Raw genomic sequence first — 24,714 nt, 5'->3', positions numbered from 1 at the left:
GTAGAGCGTACACAGCAGTATCGGAGACAGGAGCTGCGCCAGTGGTGACTGACACCCAGATGCAGAAGGCAGATAATGGCGTCCAGACGGGCAGATACCCGTTTTTATAATGCAGGGACATGTGACATGGACATCCTATGACACATGCCCTTCCTTGTCTGGCAAAAAGTCCACTTAGCTGTGTGTGTGTCTGGGATTGGCTGACATGCTGGCCCGCCCCACTACACGCGCGCGCTTAGGAAAGGAAGACAAGGAAAAAAAAAAAATGGCAATCGCCATTATCCCAGCAGCAGTGATCTGAACGCGCAGTCCCCGCACACTATATGCTAAATTTCATAATAGTGTGAGTGACAGAGTGACTTACACTATTACAGTATAAAGCCAGCTAGTAATTAGCTTGGCTTTTTGCTGATAGAACCGTTCTCGAACGTAACTCGAGCTATTGAACTTTTAGCAAAAAGCTCGAGTTCTAGTTCAATCTATAACACCCCCCAAAATCACTCGAATCGCGAACTGGAGAACCACGAACCATGAACCGCGCTCAACTCTAGTCTTGAGCTGATGTTTTTAATTATACCACCTTTGGGTAAATGCGATGTTTTGATCGCCTGTTATTGCATTTTATTGCAATGTAGCCATGACCAAAGAACGTAATTTTGGCATTTTGATTTTTTCTCCTTTTACCCTTTACCGATTAATTTATGTTATATTTTGATAGATTGGGCATTTTTGAACATGGTGATACCAACTATGCGTATTTTTTATTTAATGGTTTTATTTTCAATGGGGCAAAAGGGGGGTGATTTGGACTCTTAGTTTTTTTTATTTTATAATTATTTTTTCAAACTTTTTTTTTTTTTACACTTTTTATTGATTTTACTAGCCCCTTTAGAGAACTTGAAACTAACACTGTCCGATCACTATGGCTGTTCAGAGCGATGCATCAGCATCGCTCTGAACAGCAGAACTGTTGATCTCCTGTAAATGCGCTGAGCGTTCACAGGCACTAAGTCATGACCGCAACAGGGGTAAACAACTGACCACAAACTGTCATGGCTACTCATTGGCATTCCATGATCAAGTCAGGAGGCTGCTGATGGCGATGTGGAATGGCAAGCTCCCACTGACAGAGATTGCCTTTTAGCTGCACATGTCAAGTAATAAGAGCAGCCAATGTGTGAGGGGAAAAATTAAAAGGGCAGACAGGGCCTTGAACGTACAGGTACATGCAAAGTCGTGAAGTGGTTAACAAATATCCAGCAAACAGTCGACTATGTTGAAAGCTGTTACTTAAAGAAAACCCCTTCCCATTTAATGATGTTAGCAAAATCATGACATGTAAGAGTAATTTCATAAGACCAGAGCAAAACAAAATAATTTATTTACACAAAAAAAGGTGAAGGCTACAATGTGATCATCCAATCCTTACTTAGTCAGAATACTGTAGCAAAAGTTATAAAAATCATGGAGGTCACACAAAATACTAAGCGGAATTGATTATGATGAGGGGTGTCTTCATTTTTGCATTAACTAATTTGAGTAAAACAGAAGATTTTGTAATGGAAGTTATATTATTATTAGGGATGATTGAATACCTCAAATATTCGGTTTCGCGAATATTTGCAGAATAGGTCGCCGCTATTCGACTATTCGCGAATACTCAATGCACAATGTAAGTCTATGGGAAACCTGAATAACAACCATTCAGAACTAATCGGGCTTCTCATAGACTAACATTGCGCATCGAATATTCGCATAGCGTCGAGTTATTCGTCGAATATTCGCGAAGCTGAATATTTGAGGTATTCGATCATCCCTAATTATTATCCATACTTTCATGTTATGGTTTAAAATAACATTCTATGATACTCATTCTTGTCAAAATGTAGAAAATTGTTCTTGTCTTCACTGAAATATTCAGTAAAATCTTTTTTTAAAAGGAGATGTACTCATTTATGATGAGCACTGTGTATATATTGAGGGATGAAATCCTGATTCCCTATAAGATTATCATTTTTAGTAATTTAGTTACATTTGAAAGATGTAGTTCAGATTTTATTACTCATCATTTCCTAAATGACATTCAAAATACATTATTCTGTATCTATTCAAGAAAATTGTTACATCTCAGTTTTTAAAAAAGAGCTTTGGTTGTGATTTGACAATGGATCTCTATGGAAGTCTAGCCTCTCTATTCTGCACACTGCTTTGCTTTCACTCACTTTTGTTTGTGGCACTCGCTGCTGAATACAGCTAATACCCAAGTCTCCTCAAACATAAAATAAGCCCGCATACAGCTGTGTTGATAGAAAAAATAAGAGTTATGGCTTTAAAAAAAGAGAGGAGAAAAATAAAGCAGGAACGCAAAAATGGGTCGCATTGGGAAGGGGTTAAACAATGTATTTTTTAGAAGCAGAAGAAACAGATAAAGCTTTTTTTCTATACAAAATTTATTTTAATCAGTTACTAATTTGGGGTTATTAGAGAAGGAATATAATTTGGAAAAATTGTTCACCTTCACTTCCTTCCATCATAGGACCCTGCTGGGAAAAAATACATACTTCATTGTATATTTTTTGTGATAGCGCTCTGTATGGAAAAGTGATTTCTACCTCGATTTCTTATACACTTGAGAATTCAGTTGCAAAAGATTAATGTCCAGACAAGGTCATGAAAAACTTATTTTAGTTTTTTAGTGAGACTGGGACCTATTAAAATGATGTGTATGTTGGAACTTTTTCTTGGCATACAAGTTGAATGGTTGGTCAATAAATTTTATCTCATGTCATTAAATTTCCTCCATCCCACTTAGCTCCCCTACCTGATGTATCTACAGTATCACAATAAATTACACCATGCTTTCCCCTGTACCAAAAGTCCACTGCTTCTGAAAAACCCAATCGGGCAATCACCCCGAAACACTGTGTCTGCAAATTGGGATTCTGATCTGGCATATATCCCAGGTCATATGAAAAGGCTTGTTAAAAGGCCAATTTTGACTTTTAGGATTGCTACTTCCAATAGGTGGCGCTAGAGTTTGTCTCCTTTCCTGGAGAGACAATTTGAATAATTCCAAGAGGGGCATTGCAGCTATAAGTCCCCTTACCACTGACAGCCAGACTGGTTTCTCAGGTCTCCATAAGGAGAATAGTTAAACAAATCCCAAGCACACAATCAATTGCAACAGGGTAATGCAAAAAGTGATTTTTATTATAATTATGCAAGCAGAAAGAAAATGCCACTACCGAAAAAGCACAGACAAAGTCAAGCCAACGTTTCGGCCTTCACAAGGCCTTTGTCAAGGACTTGCGTGTATCAAAGAATGACGGGTATAGACGGATTAGACGTCCAATGAATGAACCACTGGTAGGGCGTTTTGCTTTTCAAGAATAACATGCCACATGCCTCCTGCCTGCACCTCTGGGATCCTGTCCCCCTGCCCCTGTGCTCTGTAAGGCACTTCCTCCATCTACCCACTCACCTCTCATGCCTCCTTGATTCTGGCAAGTTATTCTTGAAAAGCAAAACGCCCTACCAGTGGTTCATTCATTGGACGTCTAATCCGTCTATACCCGTCATTCTTTGATACACGCAAGTCCTTGACAAAGGCCTTGTGAAGGCCGAAACGTTGGCTTGACTTTGTCTTTGCTTTTTCGGTAGTGGCATTTTCTTTCTGCTTGCATAATTATAATAAAAATCACTTTTTGCATTACCCTGTTGCAATTGATTGTGTCCTTGGGATTTGTTTAACTATTGTAACGATTTTCCCTTAAGCACCTCCCTCATACCCGCAGTTGAGCCCAGCTCTACCCTGTCCATAAGGAGAATAGTCTTCCCCCGTGGTCCCCACATAGCTTCTCATATAGCCAGATCAGATACCCACACTTTGCACTGACGAGGGGCAATCACCCTGAAACACCGTGTCTGCAAATTGGGATTCTTATCTGGCATATATCCTAGGTCATATGAAAAGGCTTGTTAAAAGGCCAATTTTGACTTTTAGGATCACTACTTCTAATAGGTGGCGCTAGAGTTTGTCTCCTTTCCTGGAGAGACAATCAGAAAAACCCTCGACTCATCCTTATATTTCAAATCCCATATCCAAGCCCTTACCACCTCCTGCCATCTCCAATTTGAAAATATTTTCTGAATCTGACTGTTTCTTAACCTTGAATCTTTTAAAATGCTTGTGCATGCTCTCATCATCTCCCACCTCGACAACTGCAAAATCCAACCCTGTGTCCTCCCTGCTAACACTCACACCTTTCAGTCCATGCTTAATTCTGCTGCCTATTTTACCACTCTCCTCTCTACTCCTCTACTTCTGCCCTCTGCAAATCCTTTCATTGGATCCCAATTCCCCAATGTATCCAGTTCAAACTATTAACATTGACCTATAAAGCCATCCATAATCTACCTAATCCATATATTTCCAGGCTAACGTCATGATATCTTCTCACACATAATTTCTAGTCCTTCCAAGACCTTTCTCTCTCTTCCATACTTGTATATTACTCACAAATCATCTCCAAGACTTCACTCGCAGCCACATGACTGAAGTTCACAGCTCTAACACCAACAAATCATCGCAGTGCACAGTCTGATGTGAGGATTCACAAGTCTGCAGTCACATATAGTGACTGCAGAATTGTCATTTTAGACCAAAAACCCCCTTTAACTTCTTTACGACCAAAGACATAACTGTATCTCTTTGGTGGCCTCCCTGTGGTTACAATGGGATTCAGTGGGGAGCCTGTGGTAATCCTCGCACATCTATGCTGATATGATCAGCAGAGATGTGTGGTTAACAGGCACAGGTGTATCGGAGATCCATCCGTGCCTGTGAACTGATTAGATTGCGCTGTCAAATACGGACAGCGCGATTTAAATGGCCACACTTATATTGCACCGTTCCCCACCGCCATCGGCAGCCCCATGATGCGCTCACAGGGTGCCTTAGTGTTGCCATGATAGTGCAGGGTCAGCTGATGACCCCTGACACTGCCATGACTCACATTCTATGAGAGCCAACAGACCGCTGACACTCACAGGAAAGCAGTATTTCTCCTGATCAGAGCGATGCTGCTCCGATCAGGAAAAATGCACAGGCAATCGGACTGTGCAGGTATAGTCCCATAAGGGAAGAAAAACAAAAAGCCAGCACTAAATGTGCACTTCAGCACTAAAAATTCCAAACTGTACTTATTATAAAAATTTTTGAGATTTTTGGCAAAAAATTGCAATTTCTTGAGCTGCCTCGCCACATCACGGCAAATCTCATTTGAGGCAGTCCTACACCAAAATATTTTTATAAAATGTGCCATACGGCGTCACATATGAATAGTAGAACTGCTCTTAGCAGCACTCACCTGGTCTATTTCAATCCCGTACCCATGACTGAGTCATGGCTGTGGGCGGGACAGGTCCAAGCAAATGCTGCATGAAGTAAATAGCCTGTGGACAAGGCCTGATGACAATGTGAACAGTCACCAACCGCCAAAATCTAGACAGATGGAATACATCCCAAATTGGGGTGCATAGCAAGGTGGTGGTCAGCCACCGACCAATTCAATGAAGAAAAACAAAAAGCCAGCACTAAATGTGCACTTCAGCACTAAAAATTCCAAACTGTACTTATTATAAAAAATTTTGAGATTTTTGGCAAAAAATTGCAATTTCTTGAGCTGCCTCGCCACGTCACGGCAAATCTCATTTGAGGCAGTCCTACACTAAAATATTTTTATAAAATGTGCCATACGGCGTCACATATGAATAGTAGAACTGCTCTTAGCAGCACTCACCTGGTCTATTTCAATCCCGTACCCATGACTGAGTCATGGCTGTGGGCGGGACAGGTCCAAGCAAATGCTGCATGAAGTAAATAGCCTGTGGACAAGGCCTGATGACAATGTGAACAGTCACCAACTGCCAAAATCTAGACAGATGGAATACATCCCAAATTGGGGTGCATAGCTTGGTGGGGGTCAGCCACCGACCAATTCAAGGAAGAAAAACAAAAAGCCAGCACTAAATGTGCACTTCAGCACTAAAAATTCCAAACTGTACTTATTATAAAAAATTTTGAGATTTTTGGCAAAAAATTGCAATTTCTTGAGCTGCCTCGCCACGTCACGGCAAATCTCATTTGAGGCAGTCCTACACTAAAATATTTTTATAAAATGTGCCATACGGCGTCACATATGAATAGTAGAACTGCTCTTAGCAGCACTCACCTGGTCTATTTCAATCCCGTACCCATGACTGAGTCATGGCTGTGGGCGGGACAGGTCCAAGCAAATGCTGCATGAAGTAAATAGCCTGTGGACAAGGCCTGATGACAATGTGAACAGTCACCAACCGCCAAAATCTAGACAGATGGAATACATCCCAAATTGGGGTGCATAGCTTGGTGGGGGTCAGCCACCGACCAATTCAATGAAGAAAAACAAAAAGCCAGCACTAAATGTGCACTTCAGCACTAAAAATTCCAAACTGTACTTATTATAAAAATTTTTGACATTTTTGGCAAAAAATTGCAATTTCTTGAGCTGCCTCGCCACGTCACGGCAAATCTCATTTGAGGCAGTCCTACACTAAAATATTTTTATAAAATGTGCCATACGGCGTCACATATGAATAGTAGAACTGCTCTTAGCAGCACTCACCTGGTCTATTTCAATCCCGTACCCATGACTGAGTCATCGCTGTGGGCGGGACAGGTCCAAGCAAATGCTGCATGAAGTAAATAGCCTGTGGACAAGGCCTGATGACAATGTGAACAGTCACCAACCGCCAAAATCTAGACAGATGGAATACATCCCAAATTGGGGTGCATAGCTTGGTGGGGGTCAGCCACCGACCAATTCAATGAAGAAAAACAAAAAGACAGCACTAAATGTGCACCTCAACACTAAAAATTCCAAACTGTACTTATTATAAAAATTTTTGAGATTTTTGGCAAAAAATTGCAATTTCTTGAGCTGCCTCGCCACGTCACGGCAAATCTCATTTGAGGCAGTCCTACACTAAAATATTTTTATAAAATGTGCCATACGGCGTCACATATGAATAGTAGAACTGCTCTTAGCAGCACTCACCTGGTCTATTTCAATCCCGTACCCATGACTGAGTCATGGCTGTGGGCGGGACAGGTCCAAGCAAATGCTGCATGAAGTAAATAGCCTGTGGACAAGACCTGATGACAATGTGAACAGTCACCAACCGCCAAAATCTAGACAGATGGAATACATCCCAAATTGGGGTGCATAGCTTGGTGGGGGTCAGCCACCGACCAATTCAATGAAGAAAAACAAAAAGCCAGCACTAAATGTGCACTTCAGCACTAAAAATTCCAAACTGTACTTATTATAAAAAATTTTGAGATTTTTGGCAAAAAATTGCAATTTCTTGAGCTGCCTCGCCACGTCACGGCAAATCTCATTTGAGGCAGTCCTACACTAAAATATTTTTATAAAATGTGCCATACGGCGTCACATATGAATAGTAGAACTGCTCTTAGCAGCACTCACCTGGTCTATTTCAATCCCGTACCCATGACTGAGTCATGGCTGTGGGCGGGACAGGTCCAAGCAAATGCTGCATGAAGTAAATAGCCTGTGGACAAGGCCTGATGACAATGTGAACAGTCACCAACCGCCAAAATCTAGACAGATGGAATACATCCCAAATTGGGGTACATAGCTTGGTGGGGGTCAGCCACCGACCAATTCAATGAAGAAAAACAAAAAGCCAGCACTAAATGTGCACTTCAGCACTAAAAATTCCAAACTGTACTTATTATAAAAATTTTTGAGATTTTTGGCAAAAAATTGCAATTTCTTGAGCTGCCTCGTCACGTCACGGCAAATATCATTTGAGGCAGTCCTACACTAAAATATTTTTATAAAATGTGCCATACGGCGTCACATATGAATAGTAGAACTGCTCTTAGCAGCACTCACCTGGTCTATTTCAATCCCGTACCCATGACTGAGTCATGGCTGTGGGCGGGACAGGTCCAAGCAAATGCTGCATGAAGTAAATAGCCTGTGGACAAGGCCTGATGACAATGTGAACAGTCACCAACCGCCAAAATCTAGACAGATGGAATACATCCCAAATTGGGGTGCATAGCTTGGTGGGGGTCAGCCACCGACCAATTCAATGAAGAAAAACAAAAAGCCAGCACTAAATGTGCACTTCAGCACTAAAAATTCCAAACTGTACTTATTATAAAAAATTTTGAGATTTTTGGCAAAAAATTGTAATTTCTTGAGCTGCCTCGCCACGTCACGGCAAATCTCATTTGAGGCAGTCCTACACTAAAATATTTTTATAAAATGTGCCATACGGCGTCACATATGAATAGTAGAACTGCTCTTAGCAGCACTCACCTGGTCTATTTCAATCCCGTACCCATGACTGAGTCATGGCTGTGGGCGGGACAGGTCCAAGCAAATGCTGCATGAATTAAATAGCCTGTGGACAAGGCCTGATGACAATGTGAACAGTCACCAACCGCCAAAATCTAGACAGATGGAATACATCCCAAATTGGGGTGCATAGCTTGGTGGGGGTCAGCCACCGACCAATTCAATGAAGAAAAACAAAAAGCCAGCACTAAATGTGCACTTCAGCACTAAAAATTCCAAACTGTAGTTATTATAAAAAATTTTGAGATTTTTGGCAAAAAATTGCAATTTCTTGAGCTGCCTCGCCACGTCACGGCAAATCTCATTTGAGGCAGTCCTACACTAAAATATTTTTATAAAATGTGCCATACGGCGTCACATATGAATAGTAGAACTGCTCTTAGCAGCACTCACCTGGTCTATTTCAATCCCGTACCCATGACTGAGTCATGGCTGTGGGCGGGACAGGTCCAAGCAAATGCTGCATGAAGTAAATAGCCTGTGGACAAGGCCTGATGACAATGTGAACAGTCACCAACCGCCAAAATCTAGACAGATGGAATACATCCCAAATTGGGGTGCATAGCTTGGTGGGGGTCAGCCACCGACCAATTCAATGAAGAAAAACAAAAAGCCAGCACTAAATATGCACTTCAGCACTAAAAATTCCAAACTGTACTTATTATAAAAATTTTTGAGATTTTTGGCAAAAAATTGCAATTTCTTGAGCTGCCTCGCCACGTCACGGCAAATCTCATTTGAGGCAGTCCTACACTAAAATATTTTTATAAAATGTGCCATACGGCGTCACATATGAATAGTAGAACTGCTCTTAGCAGCACTCACCTGGTCTATTTCAATCCCGTACCCATGACTGAGTCATGGCTGTGGGCGGGACAGGTCCAAGCAAATGCTGCATGAAGTAAATAGCCTGTGGACAAGGCCTGATGACAATGTGAACAGTCACCAACCGCCAAAATCTAGACAGATGGAATACATCCCAAATTGGGGTGCATAGCTTGGTGGGGGTCAGCCACCGACCAATTCAATGAAGAAAAACAAAAAAATGTTTTTTCTTCATTGAATTGGTCGGTGGTTGACCTCCACCTTGCTATGCACCCCAATTTGGGATGTATTCCATCTGTCTAGATTTTGGCGGTTGGTGACTGTTCACATTGAGTCATCAGGCTTTGTCCACAGGCTATTTACTTCATGCAGCATTTGCTTGGACCTGTCCCGCCCACAGCCATGACTCAGTCATGGGTACGGGATTGAAATAGACCAGGTGAGTGCTGCTGAGAGCAGTTCTACTACTCATATGTGAGGCCGTATGGCACATTTTATAAAAATATTTTAGTGTAGGACTGCCTCTAATGAGATTTGCCGTGACGTGGCGAGGCAGCTCAAGAAATTGCAATTTTTTGCCAAAAATCTCAAAAATTTTTTATAATAAGTACAGTTTGGAATGTTTAGTGCTGAAGTGCACATTTGGTGCTGGCTTTTTGTTTTTTCTTCATTGAATTGGTCGGTGGTTGACCTCCACCTTGCTATGCACCCCAATTTGGGATGTATTCCATCTGTCTAGATTTTGGCGGTTGGTGACTGTTCACATTGAGTCATCAGGCTTTGTCCACAGGCTATTTACTTCATGCAGCATTTGCTTGGACCTGTCCCGCCCACAGCCATGACTCAGTCATGGGTACGGGATTGAAATAGACCAGGTGAGTGCTGCTGAGAGCAGTTCTACTACTCATATGTGAGGCCGTATGGCACATTTTATAAAAATATTTTAGTGTAGGACTGCCTCTAATGAGATTTGCCGTGACGTGGCGAGGCAGCTCAAGAAATTGCAATTTTTTGCCAAAAATCTCAAAACTTTTTTATAATAAGTACAGTTTGGAATGTTTAGTGCTGAAGTGCACATTTGGTGCTGGCTTTTTGTTTTTTCTTCATTGAATTGGTCGGTAGTTGACCTCCACCTTGCTATGCACCCCAATTTGGGATGTATTCCATCTGTCTAGATTTTGGCGGTTGGTGACTGTTCACATTGAGTCATCAGGCTTTGTCCACAGGCTATTTACTTCATGCAGCATTTGCTTGGACCTGTCCCGCCCACAGCCATGACTCAGTCATGGGTACGGGATTGAAATAGACCAGGTGAGTGCTGCTGAGAGCAGTTCTACTACTCATATGTGAGGCCGTATGGCACATTTTATAAAAATATTTTAGTGTAGGACTGCCTCTAATGAGATTTGCCGTGACGTGGCGAGACAGCTCAAGAAATTGCAATTTTTTGCCAAAAATCTGAAATTTTTTTTATAATAAGTACAGTTTGGAATGTTTAGTGCTGAAGTGCACATTTGGTGCTGGCTTTTTGTTTTTTCTTCATTGAATTGGTCGGTGGTTGACCTCCACCTTGCTATGCACCCCAATTTGGGATGTATTCCATCTGTCTAGATTTTGGCGGTTGGTGACGGTTCACATTGAGTCATCAGGCTTTGTCCACAGGCTATTTACTTCATGCAGCATTTGCTTGGACCTGTCCCGCCCACAGCCATGACTCAGTCATGGGTACGGGATTGGAATAGACCAGGTGAGTGCTGCTGAGAGCAGTTCTACTACTCATATGTGAGGCCGTATGGCACATTTTATAAAAATATTTTAGTGTAGGACTGCCTCTAATGAGATTTGCCGTGACGTGGCGAGGCAGCTTAAGAAATTGCAATTTTTTGCCAAAAATCTCAAAAATTTTTTATAATAAGTACAGTTTGGAATGTTTAGTGCTGAAGTGCACAGTTGGTGCCGGCTTTTTGTTTTTTCTTCATTGAATTGGTCGGTGGTTGACCTCCACCTTGCTATGCACCCCAATTTGGGATGTATTCCATCTGTCTAGATTTTGGCGGTTGGTGACTGTTCACATTGAGTCATCAGGCTTTGTCCACAGGCTATTTACTTCATGCAGCATTTGCTTGGACCTGTCCCGCCCACAGCCATGACTCAGTCATGGGTACGGGATTGAAATAGACCAGGTGAGTGCTGCTGAGAGCAGTTCTACTACTCATATGTGAGGCCGTATGGCACATTTTATAAAAATATTTTAGTGTAGGACTGCCTCTAATGAGATTTGCCGTGACGTGGCGAGGCAGCTCAAGAAATTGCAATTTTTTGCCAAAAATCTCAAAATTTTTTTTATAATAAGTACAGTTTGGAATGTTTAGTGCTGAAGTGCACATTTGGTGCTGGCTTTTTGTTTTTTCTTCATTGAATTGGTCGGTGGTTGACCTCCACCTTGCTATGCACCCCAATTTGGGATGTATTCCATCTGTCTAGATTTTGGCGGTTGGTGACTGTTCACATTGAGTCATCAGGCTTTGTCCACAGGCTATTTACTTCATGCAGCATTTGCTTGGACCTGTCCCGCCCACAGCCATGACTCAGTCATGGGTACGGGATTGAAATAGACCAGGTGAGTGCTGCTGAGAGCAGTTCTACTACTCATATGTGAGGCCGTATGGCACATTTTATAAAAATATTTTAGTGTAGGACTGCCTCTAATGAGATTTGCCGTGACGTGGCGAGGCAGCTCAAGAAATTGCAATTTTTTGACAAAAATCTCAAAAATTTTTTATAATAAGTACAGTTTGGAATGTTTAGTGCTGAAGTGCACATTTGGTGCTGGCTTTTTGTTTTTTCTTCATTGAATTGGTCGGTGGTTGACCTCCACCTTGCTATGCACCCCAATTTGGGATGTATTCCATCTGTCTAGATTTTGGCGGTTGGTGACTGTTCACATTGAGTCATCAGGCTTTGTCCACAGGCTATTTACTTCATGCAGCATTTGCTTGGACCTGTCCCGCCCACAGCCATGACTCAGTCATGGGTACGGGATTGAAATAGACCAGGTGAGTGCTGCTGAGAGCAGTTCTACTACTCATATGTGAGGCCGTATGGCACATTTTATAAAAATATTTTAGTGTAGGACTGCCTCTAATGAGATTTGCCGTGACGTGGCGAGGCAGCTTAAGAAATTGCAATTTTTTGCCAAAAATCTCAAAAAATTTTTATAATAAGTACAGTTTGGAATGTTTAGTGCTGAAGTGCACAGTTGGTGCCGGCTTTTTGTTTTTTCTTCATTGAATTGGTCGGTGGTTGACCTCCACCTTGCTATGCACCCCAATTTGGGATGTATTCCATCTGTCTAGATTTTGGCGGTTGGTGACTGTTCACATTGAGTCATCAGGCTTTGTCCACAGGCTATTTACTTCATGCAGCATTTGCTTGGACCTGTCCCGCCCACAGCCATGACTCAGTCATGGGTACGGGATTGAAATAGACCAGGTGAGTGCTGCTGAGAGCAGTTCTACTACTCATATGTGAGGCCGTATGGCACATTTTATAAAAATATTTTAGTGTAGGACTGCCTCTAAAGAGATTTGCCGTGACGTGGCGAGGCAGCTCAAGAAATTGCAATTTTTTGCCAAAAATCTCAAAATTTTTTTTATAATAAGTACAGTTTGGAATGTTTAGTGCTGAAGTGCACATTTGGTGCTGGCTTTTTGTTTTTTCTTCATTGAATTGGTCGGTGGTTGACCTCCACCTTGCTATGCACCCCAATTTGGGATGTATTCCATCTGTCTAGATTTTGGCGGTTGGTGACTGTTCACATTGAGTCATCAGGCTTTGTCCACAGGCTATTTACTTCATGCAGCATTTGCTTGGACCTGTCCCGCCCACAGCCATGACTCAGTCATGGGTACGGGATTGAAATAGACCAGGTGAGTGCTGCTGAGAGCAGTTCTACTACTCATATGTGAGGCCGTATGGCACATTTTATAAAAATATTTTAGTGTAGGACTGCCTCTAATGAGATTTGCCGTGACGTGGCGAGGCAGCTCAAGAAATTGCAATTTTTTGCCAAAAATCTCAAAATTTTTTTATAATAAGTACAGTTTGGAATGTTTAGTGCTGAAGTGCACATTTGGTGCTGGCTTTTTGTTTTTTCTTCATTGAATTGGTCGGTAGTTGACCTCCACCTTGCTATGCACCCCAATTTGGGATGTATTCCATCTGTCTAGATTTTGGCGGTTGGTGACTGTTCACATTGAGTCATCAGGCTTTGTCCACAGGCTATTTACTTCATGCAGCATTTGCTTGGACCTGTCCCGCCCACAGCCATGACTCAGTCATGGGTACGGGATTGAAATAGACCAGGTGAGTGCTGCTGAGAGCAGTTCTACTACTCATATGTGAGGCCGTATGGCACATTTTATAAAAATATTTTAGTGTAGGACTGCCTCTAATGAGATTTGCCGTGACGTGGCGAGGCAGCTCAAGAAATTGCAATTTTTTGCCAAAAATCTCAAAAATTTTTTATAATAAGTACAGTTTGGAATGTTTAGTGCTGAAGTGCACATTTGGTGCTGGCTTTTTGTTTTTTCTTCATTGAATTGGTCGGTAGTTGACCTCCACCTTGCTATGCACCCCAATTTGGGATGTATTCCATCTGTCTAGATTTTGGCGGTTGGTGACTGTTCACATTGAGTCATCAGGCTTTGTCCACAGGCTATTTACTTCATGCAGCATTTGCTTGGACCTGTCCCGCCCACAGCCATGACTCAGTCATGGGTACGGGATTGAAATAGACCAGGTGAGTGCTGCTGAGAGCAGTTCTACTACTCATATGTGAGGCCGTATGGCACATTTTATAAAAATATTTTAGTGTAGGACTGCCTCTAATGAGATTTGCCGTGACGTGGCGAGACAGCTCAAGAAATTGCAATTTTTTGCCAAAAATCTGAAATTTTTTTTATAATAAGTACAGTTTGGAATGTTTAGTGCTGAAGTGCACATTTGGTGCTGGCTTTTTGTTTTTTCTTCATTGAATTGGTCGGTGGTTGACCTCCACCTTGCTATGCACCCCAATTTGGGATGTATTCCATCTGTCTAGATTTTGGCGGTTGGTGACTGTTCACATTGAGTCATCAGGCTTTGTCCACAGGCTATTTACTTCATGCAGCATTTGCTTGGACCTGTCCCGCCCACAGCCATGACTCAGTCATGGGTACGGGATTGGAATAGACCAGGTGAGTGCTGCTGAGAGCAGTTCTACTACTCATATGTGAGGCCGTATGGCACATTTTATAAAAATATTTTAGTGTAGGACTGCCTCTAATGAGATTTGCCGTGACGTGGCGAGGCAGCTTAAGAAATTGCAATTTTTTGCCAAAAATCTCAAAAAATTTTTATAATAAGTACAGTTTGGAATGTTTAGTGCTGAAGTGCACAGTTGGTGCCGGCTTTTTGTTTTTTCTTCATTGAATTGGTCGGTGGTTGACCTCCACCTTGCTATGCACCCCAATTTGGGATGTATTCCATCTGTCTAGATTTTGGCGGTTGGTGACTGTTCACATTGAGTCATCAGGCTTTGTCCACAGGCTATTTACTTCATGCAGCATTTGCTTGGACCTGTCCCGCCCACAGCCATGACTCAGTCATGGGTACGGGATTGAAATAGACCAGGTGAGTGCTGCTGAGAGCAGTTCTACTACTCATATGTGAGGCCGTATGGCACATTTTATAAAAATATTTTAGTGTAGGACTGCCTCTAATGAGATTTGCCGTGACGTGGCGAGGCAGCTCAAGAAATTGCAATTTTTTGCCAAAAATCTCAAAATTTTTTTTATAATAAGTACAGTTTGGAATGTTTAGTGCTGAAGTGCACATTTGGTGCTGGCTTTTTGTTTTTTCTTCATTGAATTGGTCGGTGGTTGACCTCCACCTTGCTATGCACCCCAATTTGGGATGTATTCCATCTGTCTAGATTTTGGCGGTTGGTGACTGTTCACATTGAGTCATCAGGCTTTGTCCACAGGCTATTTACTTCATGCAGCATTTGCTTGGACCTGTCCCGCCCACAGCCATGACTCAGTCATGGGTACGGGATTGAAATAGACCAGGTGAGTGCTGCTGAGAGCAGTTCTACTACTCATATGTGAGGCCGTATGGCACATTTTATAAAAATATTTTAGTGTAGGACTGCCTCTAATGAGATTTGCCGTGACGTGGCGAGGCAGCTCACGAAATTGCAATTTTTTGACAAAAATCTCAAAAATTTTTTATAATAAGTACAGTTTGGAATGTTTAGTGCTGAAGTGCACATTTGGTGCTGGCTTTTTGTTTTTTCTTCATTGAATTGGTCGGTGGTTGACCTCCACCTTGCTATGCACCCCAATTTGGGATGTATTCCATCTGTCTAGATTTTGGCGGTTGGTGACTGTTCACATTGAGTCATCAGGCTTTGTCCACAGGCTATTTACTTCATGCAGCATTTGCTTGGACCTGTCCCGCCCACAGCCATGACTCAGTCATGGGTACGGGATTGAAATAGACCAGGTGAGTGCTGCTGAGAGCAGTTCTACTACTCATATGTGAGGCCGTATGGCACATTTTATAAAAATATTTTAGTGTAGGACTGCCTCTAATGAGATTTGCCGTGACGTGGCGAGGCAGCTTAAGAAATTGCAATTTTTTGCCAAAAATCTCAAAAATTTTTTATAATAAGTACAGTTTGGAATGTTTAGTGCTGAAGTGCACAGTTGGTGCCGGCTTTTTGTTTTTTCTTCATTGAATTGGTCGGTGGTTGACCTCCACCTTGCTATGCACCCCAATTTGGGATGTATTCCATCTGTCTAGATTTTGGCGGTTGGTGACTGTTCACATTGAGTCATCAGGCTTTGTCCACAGGCTATTTACTTCATGCAGCATTTGCTTGGACCTGTCCCGCCCACAGCCATGACTCAGTCATGGGTACGGGATTGAAATAGACCAGGTGAGTGCTGCTGAGAGCAGTTCTACTACTCATATGTGAGGCCGTATGGCACATTTTATAAAAATATTTTAGTGTAGGACTGCCTCTAATGAGATTTGCCGTGACGTGGCGAGGCAGCTCAAGAAATTGCAATTTTTTGCCAAAAATCTCAAAATTTTTTTTATAATAAGTACAGTTTGGAATGTTTAGTGCTGAAGTGCACATTTGGTGCTGGCTTTTTGTTTTTTCTTCATTGAATTGGTCGGTGGTTGACCTCCACCTTGCTATGCACCCCAATTTGGGATGTATTCCATCTGTCTAGATTTTGGCGGTTGGTGACTGTTCACATTGAGTCATCAGGCTTTGTCCACAGGCTATTTACTTCATGCAGCATTTGCTTGGACCTGTCCCGCCCACAGCCATGACTCAGTCATGGGTACGGGATTGAAATAGACCAGGTGAGTGCTGCTGAGAGCAGTTCTACTACTCATATGTGAGGCCGTATGGCACATTTTATAAAAATATTTTAGTGTAGGACTGCCTCTAATGAGATTTGCCGTGACGTGGCGAGGCAGCTCAAGAAATTGCAATTTTTTGCCAAAAATCTCAAAATTTTTTTATAATAAGTACAGTTTGGAATGTTTAGTGCTGAAGTGCACATTTGGTGCTGGCTTTTTGTTTTTTCTTCATTGAATTGGTCGGTAGTTGACCTCCACCTTGCTATGCACCCCAATTTGGGATGTATTCCATCTGTCTAGATTTTGGCGGTTGGTGACTGTTCACATTGAGTCATCAGGCTTTGTCCACAGGCTATTTACTTCATGCAGCATTTGCTTGGACCTGTCCCGCCCACAGCCATGACTCAGTCATGGGTACGGGATTGAAATAGACCAGGTGAGTGCTGCTGAGAGCAGTTCTACTACTCATATGTGAGGCCGTATGGCACATTTTATAAAAATATTTTAGTGTAGGACTAGCTCTAATGAGATTTGCCGTGACGTGGCGAGGCAGCTCAAGAAATTGCAATTTTTTGCCAAAAATCTCAAAAAATTTTTATAATAAGTACAGTTTGGAATGTTTAGTGCTGAAGTGCACATTTGGTGCTGGCTTTTTGTTTTTTCTTCATTGAATTGGTCGGTAGTTGACCTCCACCTTGCTATGCACCCCAATTTGGGATGTATTCCATCTGTCTAGATTTTGGCGGTTGGTGACTGTTCACATTGAGTCATCAGGCTTTGTCCACAGGCTATTTACTTCATGCAGCATTTGCTTGGACCTGTCCCGCCCACAGCCATGACTCAGTCATGGGTACGGGATTGAAATAGACCAGGTGAGTGCTGCTGAGAGCAGTTCTACTACTCATATGTGAGGCCGTATGGCACATTTTATAAAAATATTTTAGTGTAGGACTGCCTCTAATGAGATTTGCCGTGACGTGGCGAGACAGCTCAAGAAATTGCAATTTTTTGCCAAAAATCTGAAATTTTTTTTATAATAAGTACAGTTTGGAATGTTTAGTGCTGAAGTGCACATTTGGTGCTGGCTTTTTGTTTTTTCTTCATTGAATTGGTCGGTGGTTGACCTCCACCTTGCTATGCACCCCAATTTGGGATGTATTCCATCTGTCTAGATTTTGGCGGTTGGTGACTGTTCACATTGAGTCATCAGGCTTTGTCCACAGGCTATTTACTTCATGCAGCATTTGCTTGGACCTGTCCCGCCCACAGCCATGACTCAGTCATGGGTACGGGATTGGAATAGACCAGGTGAGTGCTGCTGAGAGCAGTTCTACTACTCATATGTGAGGCCGTATGGCACATTTTATAAAAATATTTTAGTGTAGGACTGCCTCTAATGAGATTTGCCGTGACGTGGCGAGGCAGCTTAAGAAATTGCAATTTTTTGCCAAAAATCTCAAAAATTTTTTATAATAAGTACAGTTTGGAATGTTTAGTGCTGAAGTGCACAGTTGGTGCCGGCTTTTTGTTTTTTCTTCATTGAATTGGTCGGTGGTTGACCTCCACCTTGCTATGCACCCCAATTTGGGATGTATTCCATCTGTCTAGATTTTGGCGGTTGGTGACTGTTCACATTGAGTCATCAGGCTTTGTCCACAGGCTATTTACTTCATGCAGCATTTGCTTGGACCTGTCCCGCCCACAGCCATGACTCAGTCATGGGTACGGGATTGAAATAGACCAGGTGAGTGCTGCTGAGAGCAGTTCTACTACTCATATGTGAGGCCGTATGGCACATTTTATAAAAATATTTTAGTGTAGGACTGCCTCTAATGAGATTTGCCGTGACGTGGCGAGGCAGCTCAAGAAATTGCAATTTTTTGTCAAAAATCTCAAAATTTTTTTTATAATAAGTACAGTTTGGAATGTTTAGTGCTGAAGTGCACATTTGGTGCTGGCTTTTTGTTTTTTCTTCATTGAATTGGTCGGTGGTTGACCTCCACCTTGCTATGCACCCCAATTTGGGATGTATTCCATCTGTCTAGATTTTGGCGGTTGGTGACTGTTCACATTGAGTCATCAGGCTTTGTCCACAGGCTATTTACTTCATGCAGCATTTGCTTGGACCTGTCCCGCCCACAGCCATGACTCAGTCATGGGTACGGGATTGAAATAGACCAGGTGAGTGCTGCTGAGAGCAGTTCTACTACTGATATGTGAGGCCGTATGGCACATTTTATAAAAATATTTTAGTGTAGGACTGCCTCTAATGAGATTTGCCGTGACGTGGCGAGGCAGCTCAAGAAATTGCAATTTTTTGACAAAAATCTCAAAAAATTTTTATAATAAGTACAGTTTGGAATGTTTAGTGCTGAAGTGCACATTTGGTGCTGGCTTTTTGTTTTTTCTTCATTGAATTGGTCGGTGGTTGACCTCCACCTTGCTATGCACCCCAATTTGGGATGTATTCCATCTGTCTAGATTTTGGCGGTTGGTGACTGTTCACATTGAGTCATCAGGCTTTGTCCACAGGCTATTTACTTCATGCAGCATTTGCTTGGACCTGTCCCGCCCACAGCCATGACTCAGTCATGGGTACGGGATTGAAATAGACCAGGTGAGTGCTGCTGAGAGCAGTTCTACTACTCATATGTGAGGCCGTATGGCACATTTTATAAAAATATTTTAGTGTAGGACTGCCTCTAATGAGATTTGCCGTGACGTGGCGAGGCAGCTCAAGAAATTGCAATTTTTTGCCAAAAATCTCAAAATTTTTTTATAATAAGTACAGTTTGGAATGTTTAGTGCTGAAGTGCACATTTGGTGCTGGCTTTTTGTTTTTTCTTCATTGAATTGGTCGGTAGTTGACCTCCACCTTGCTATGCACCCCAATTTGGGATGTATTCCATCTGTCTAGATTTTGGCGGTTGGTGACTGTTCACATTGAGTCATCAGGCTTTGTCCACAGGCTATTTACTTCATGCAGCATTTGCTTGGACCTGTCCCGCCCACAGCCATGACTCAGTCATGGGTACGGGATTGAAATAGACCAGGTGAGTGCTGCTGAGAGCAGTTCTACTACTCATATGTGAGGCCGTATGGCACATTTTATAAAAATATTTTAGTGTAGGACTAGCTCTAATGAGATTTGCCGTGACGTGGCGAGGCAGCTCAAGAAATTGCAATTTTTTGCCAAAAATCTCAAAAAATTTTTATAATAAGTACAGTTTGGAATGTTTAGTGCTGAAGTGCACATTTGGTGCTGGCTTTTTGTTTTTTCTTCATTGAATTGGTCGGTGGTTGACCTCCACCTTGCTATGCACCCCAATTTGGGATGTATTCCATCTGTCTAGATTTTGGCGGTTGGTGACTGTTCACATTGAGTCATCAGGCTTTGTCCACAGGCTATTTACTTCATGCAGCATTTGCTTGGACCTGTCCCGCCCACAGCCATGACTCAGTCATGGGTACGGGATTGAAATAGACCAGGTGAGTGCTGCTGAGAGCAGTTCTACTACTCATATGTGAGGCCGTATGGCACATTTTATAAAAATATTTTAGTGTAGGACTGCCTCTAATGAGATTTGCCGTGACGTGGCGAGACAGCTCAAGAAATTGCAATTTTTTGCCAAAAATCTGAAATTTTTTTTATAATAAGTACAGTTTGGAATGTTTAGTGCTGAAGTGCACATTTGGTGCTGGCTTTTTGTTTTTTCTTCATTGAATTGGTCAGTGGTTGACCTCCACCTTGCTATGCACCCCAATTTGGGATGTATTCCATCTGTCTAGATTTTGGCGGTTGGTGACTGTTCACATTGAGTCATCAGGCTTTGTCCACAGGCTATTTACTTCATGCAGCATTTGCTTGGACCTGTCCCGCCCACAGCCATGACTCAGTCATGGGTACGGGATTGGAATAGACCAGGTGAGTGCTGCTGAGAGCAGTTCTACTACTCATATGTGAGGCCGTATGGCACATTTTATAAAAATATTTTAGTGTAGGACTGCCTCTAATGAGATTTGCCGTGACGTGGCGAGGCAGCTTAAGAAATTGCAATTTTTTGCCAAAAATCTCAAAAAATTTTTATAATAAGTACAGTTTGGAATGTTTAGTGCTGAAGTGCACAGTTGGTGCCGGCTTTTTGTTTTTTCTTCATTGAATTGGTCGGTGGTTGACCTCCACCTTGCTATGCACCCCAATTTGGGATGTATTCCATCTGTCTAGATTTTGGCGGTTGGTGACTGTTCACATTGAGTCATCAGGCTTTGTCCACAGGCTATTTACTTCATGCAGCATTTGCTTGGACCTGTCCCGCCCACAGCCATGACTCAGTCATGGGTACGGGATTGAAATAGACCAGGTGAGTGCTGCTGAGAGCAGTTCTACTACTCATATGTGAGGCCGTATGGCACATTTTATAAAAATATTTTAGTGTAGGACTGCCTCTAATGAGATTTGCCGTGACGTGGCGAGGCAGCTCAAGAAATTGCAATTTTTTGCCAAAAATCTCAAAATTTTTTTTATAATAAGTACAGTTTGGAATGTTTAGTGCTGAAGTGCACATTTGGTGCTGGCTTTTTGTTTTTTCTTCATTGAATTGGTCGGTGGTTGACCTCCATCTTGCTATGCACCCCAATTTGGGATGTATTCCATCTGTCTAGATTTTGGCGGTTGGTGACTGTTCACATTGAGTCATCAGGCTTTGTCCACAGGCTATTTACTTCATGCAGCATTTGCTTGGACCTGTCCCGCCCACAGCCATGACTCAGTCATGGGTACGGGATTGAAATAGACCAGGTGAGTGCTGCTGAGAGCAGTTCTACTACTCATATGTGAGGCCGTATGGCACATTTTATAAAAATATTTTAGTGTAGGACTGCCTCTAATGAGATTTGCCGTGACGTGGCGAGGCAGCTCAAGAAATTGCAATTTTTTGCCAAAAATCTCAAAACATTTTTATAATAAGTACAGTTTGGAATGTTTAGTGCTGAAGTGCATATTTGGTGCTGGCTTTTTGTTTTTTCTTCATTGAATTGGTCGGTGGTTGACCTCCACCTTCCTATGCACCCCAATTTGGGATGTATTCCATCTGTCTAGATTTTGGCGGTTGGTGACTGTTCACATTGAGTCATCAGGCTTTGTCCACAGGCTATTTACTTCATGCAGCATTTGCTTGGACCTGTCCCGCCCACAGCCATGACTCAGTCATGGGTACGGGATTGAAATAGACCAGGTGAGTGCTGCTGAGAGCAGTTCTACTACTCATATGTGAGGCCGTATGGCACATTTTATAAAAATATTTTAGTGTAGGACTGCCTCTAATGAGATTTGCCGTGACGTGGCGAGGCAGCTCAAGAAATTGCAATTTTTTGCCAAAAATCTCAAAAAATTTTTATAATAAGTACAGTTTGGAATGTTTAGTGCTGAAGTGCACATTTGGTGCTGGCTTTTTGTTTTTTCTTCATTGAATTGGTCGGTGGTTAACCTCCACCTTGCTATGCACCCCAATTTGGGATGTATTCCATCTGTCTAGATTTTGGCGGTTGGTGACTGTTCACATTGAGTCATCAGGCTTTGTCCACAGGCTATTTACTTCATGCAGCATTTGCTTGGACCTGTCCCGCCCACAGCCATGACTCAGTCATGGGTACGGGATTGAAATAGACCAGGTGAGTGCTGCTGAGAGCAGTTCTACTACTCATATGTGAGGCCGTATGGCACATTTTATAAAAATATTTTAGTGTAGGACTAGCTCTAATGAGATTTGCCGTGACGTGGCGAGGCAGCTCAAGAAATTGCAATTTTTTGCCAAAAATCTCAAAACATTTTTATAATAAGTACAGTTTGGAATGTTTAGTGCTGAAGTGCATATTTGGTGCTGGCTTTTTGTTTTTTCTTCATTGAATTGGTCGGTGGTTGACCTCCACCTTCCTATGCACCCCAATTTGGGATGTATTCCATCTGTCTAGATTTTGGCGGTTGGTGACTGTTCACATTGAGTCATCAGGCTTTGTCCACAGGCTATTTACTTCATGCAGCATTTGCTTGGACCTGTCCCGCCCACAGCCATGACTCAGTCATGGGTACGGGATTGAAATAGACCAGGTGAGTGCTGCTGAGAGCAGTTCTACTACTCATATGTGAGGCCGTATGGCACATTTTATAAAAATATTTTAGTGTAGGACTGCCTCCAATGAGATTTGCCGTGACGTGGCGAGGCAGCTCAAGAAATTGCAATTTTTTGCCAAAAATCTCAAAAATTTTTTATAATAAGTACAGTTTGGAATGTTTAGTGCTGAAGTGCACATTTGGTGCTGGCTTTTTGTTTTTTCTTCATTGAATTGGTCGGTGGTTGACCTCCACCTTGCTATGCACCCCAATTTGGGATGTATTCCATCTGTCTAGATTTTGGCGGTTGGTGACTGTTCACATTGAGTCATCAGGCTTTGTCCACAGGCTATTTACTTCATGCAGCATTTGCTTGGACCTGTCCCGCCCACAGCCATGACTCAGTCATGGGTACGGGATTGAAATAGACCAGGTGAGTGCTGCTGAGAGCAGTTCTACTACTCATATGTGAGGCCGTATGGCACATTTTATAAAAATATTTTAGTGTAGGACTGCCTCTAATGAGATTTGCCGTGACGTGGCGAGGAAGCTCAAGAAATTGCAATTTTTTGCCAAAAATCTCAAAAATTTTTTATAATAAGTACAGTTTGGAATGTTTAGTGCTGAAGTGCACATTTGGTGCTGGCTTTTTGTTTTTTCTTCATTGAATTGGTCGGTGGTTGACCTCCACCTTGCTATGCACCCCAATTTGGGATGTATTCCATCTGTCTAGATTTTGGCGGTTGGTGACTGTTCACATTGATTCATCAGGCTTTGTCCACAGGCTATTTACTTCATGCAGCATTTGCTTGGACCTGTCCCGCCCACAGACATGAGTCAATCATGGGTACGGGATTGAAATAGACCAGGTGAGTGCTGCTGAGAGCAGTTCTACTACTCATATGTGAGGCCGTATGGCATATTTTATAAAAATATTTTAGTGTAGGACTGCCTCTAATGAGATTTGCCGTGACGTGGCGAGGCAGCTCAAGAAATTGCAATTTTTTGCCAAAAATCTCAAAATTTTTTTATAATAAGTACAGTTTGGAATGTTTAGTGCTGAAGTGCACATTTGGTGCTGGCTTTTTGTTTTTTCTTCATTGAATTGGTCGGTGGTTGACCTCCACCTTGCTATGCACCCCAATTTGGGATGTATTCCATCTGTCTAGATTTTGGCAGTTGGTGACTGTTCACATTGAGTCATCAGGCTTTGTCCACAGGCTATTTACTTCATGCAGCATTTGCTTGGACCTGTCCCGCCCACAGCCATGACTCAGTCATGGGTACGGGATTGAAATAGACCAGGTGAGTGCTGCAGAGAGCAGTTCTACTACTCATATGTGAGGCCGTATGGCACATTTTTAAAAAATATTTTAGTGTAGGACTGCCTCTAATGAGATTTGCCGTGACGTGGCGAGACAGCTCAAGAAATTGCAATTTTTTGCCAAAAATCCCAAAAATTTTTTATAATAAGTACAGTTTGGAATGTTTAGTGCTGAAGTGCACATTTGGTGCTGGCTTTTTGTTTTTTCTTCATTGAATTGGTCGGTGGTTGACCTCCACCTTGCTATGCACCCCAATTTGGGATGTATTCCATCTGTCTAGATTTTAGCGGTTGGTGACTGTTCACATTGAGTCATCAGGCTTTGTCCACAGGCTATTTACTTCATGCAGCATTTGCTTGGACCTGTCCCGCCTACAGCCATGACTCAGTCATGGGTACGGGATTGAAATAGACCAGGTGAGTGCTGCTGAGAGCAGTTCTACTACTCATATGTGAGGCCGTATGGCACATTTTTTAAAAATATTTTAGTGTAGGACTGCCTCTAATGAGATTTGCCGTGACGTGGCGAGGCAGCTCAAGAAATTGCAATTTTTTGCCAAAAATCTCAAAAAATTTTTATAATAAGTACAGTTTGGAATGTTTAG

Source organism: Anomaloglossus baeobatrachus, chromosome 3 (genome assembly GCF_048569485.1).
Source record: "Anomaloglossus baeobatrachus isolate aAnoBae1 chromosome 3, aAnoBae1.hap1, whole genome shotgun sequence".
NCBI lineage: Eukaryota > Metazoa > Chordata > Amphibia > Anura > Aromobatidae > Anomaloglossus > Anomaloglossus baeobatrachus.
Note: the sequence above shows the minus strand (reverse complement) of the source record.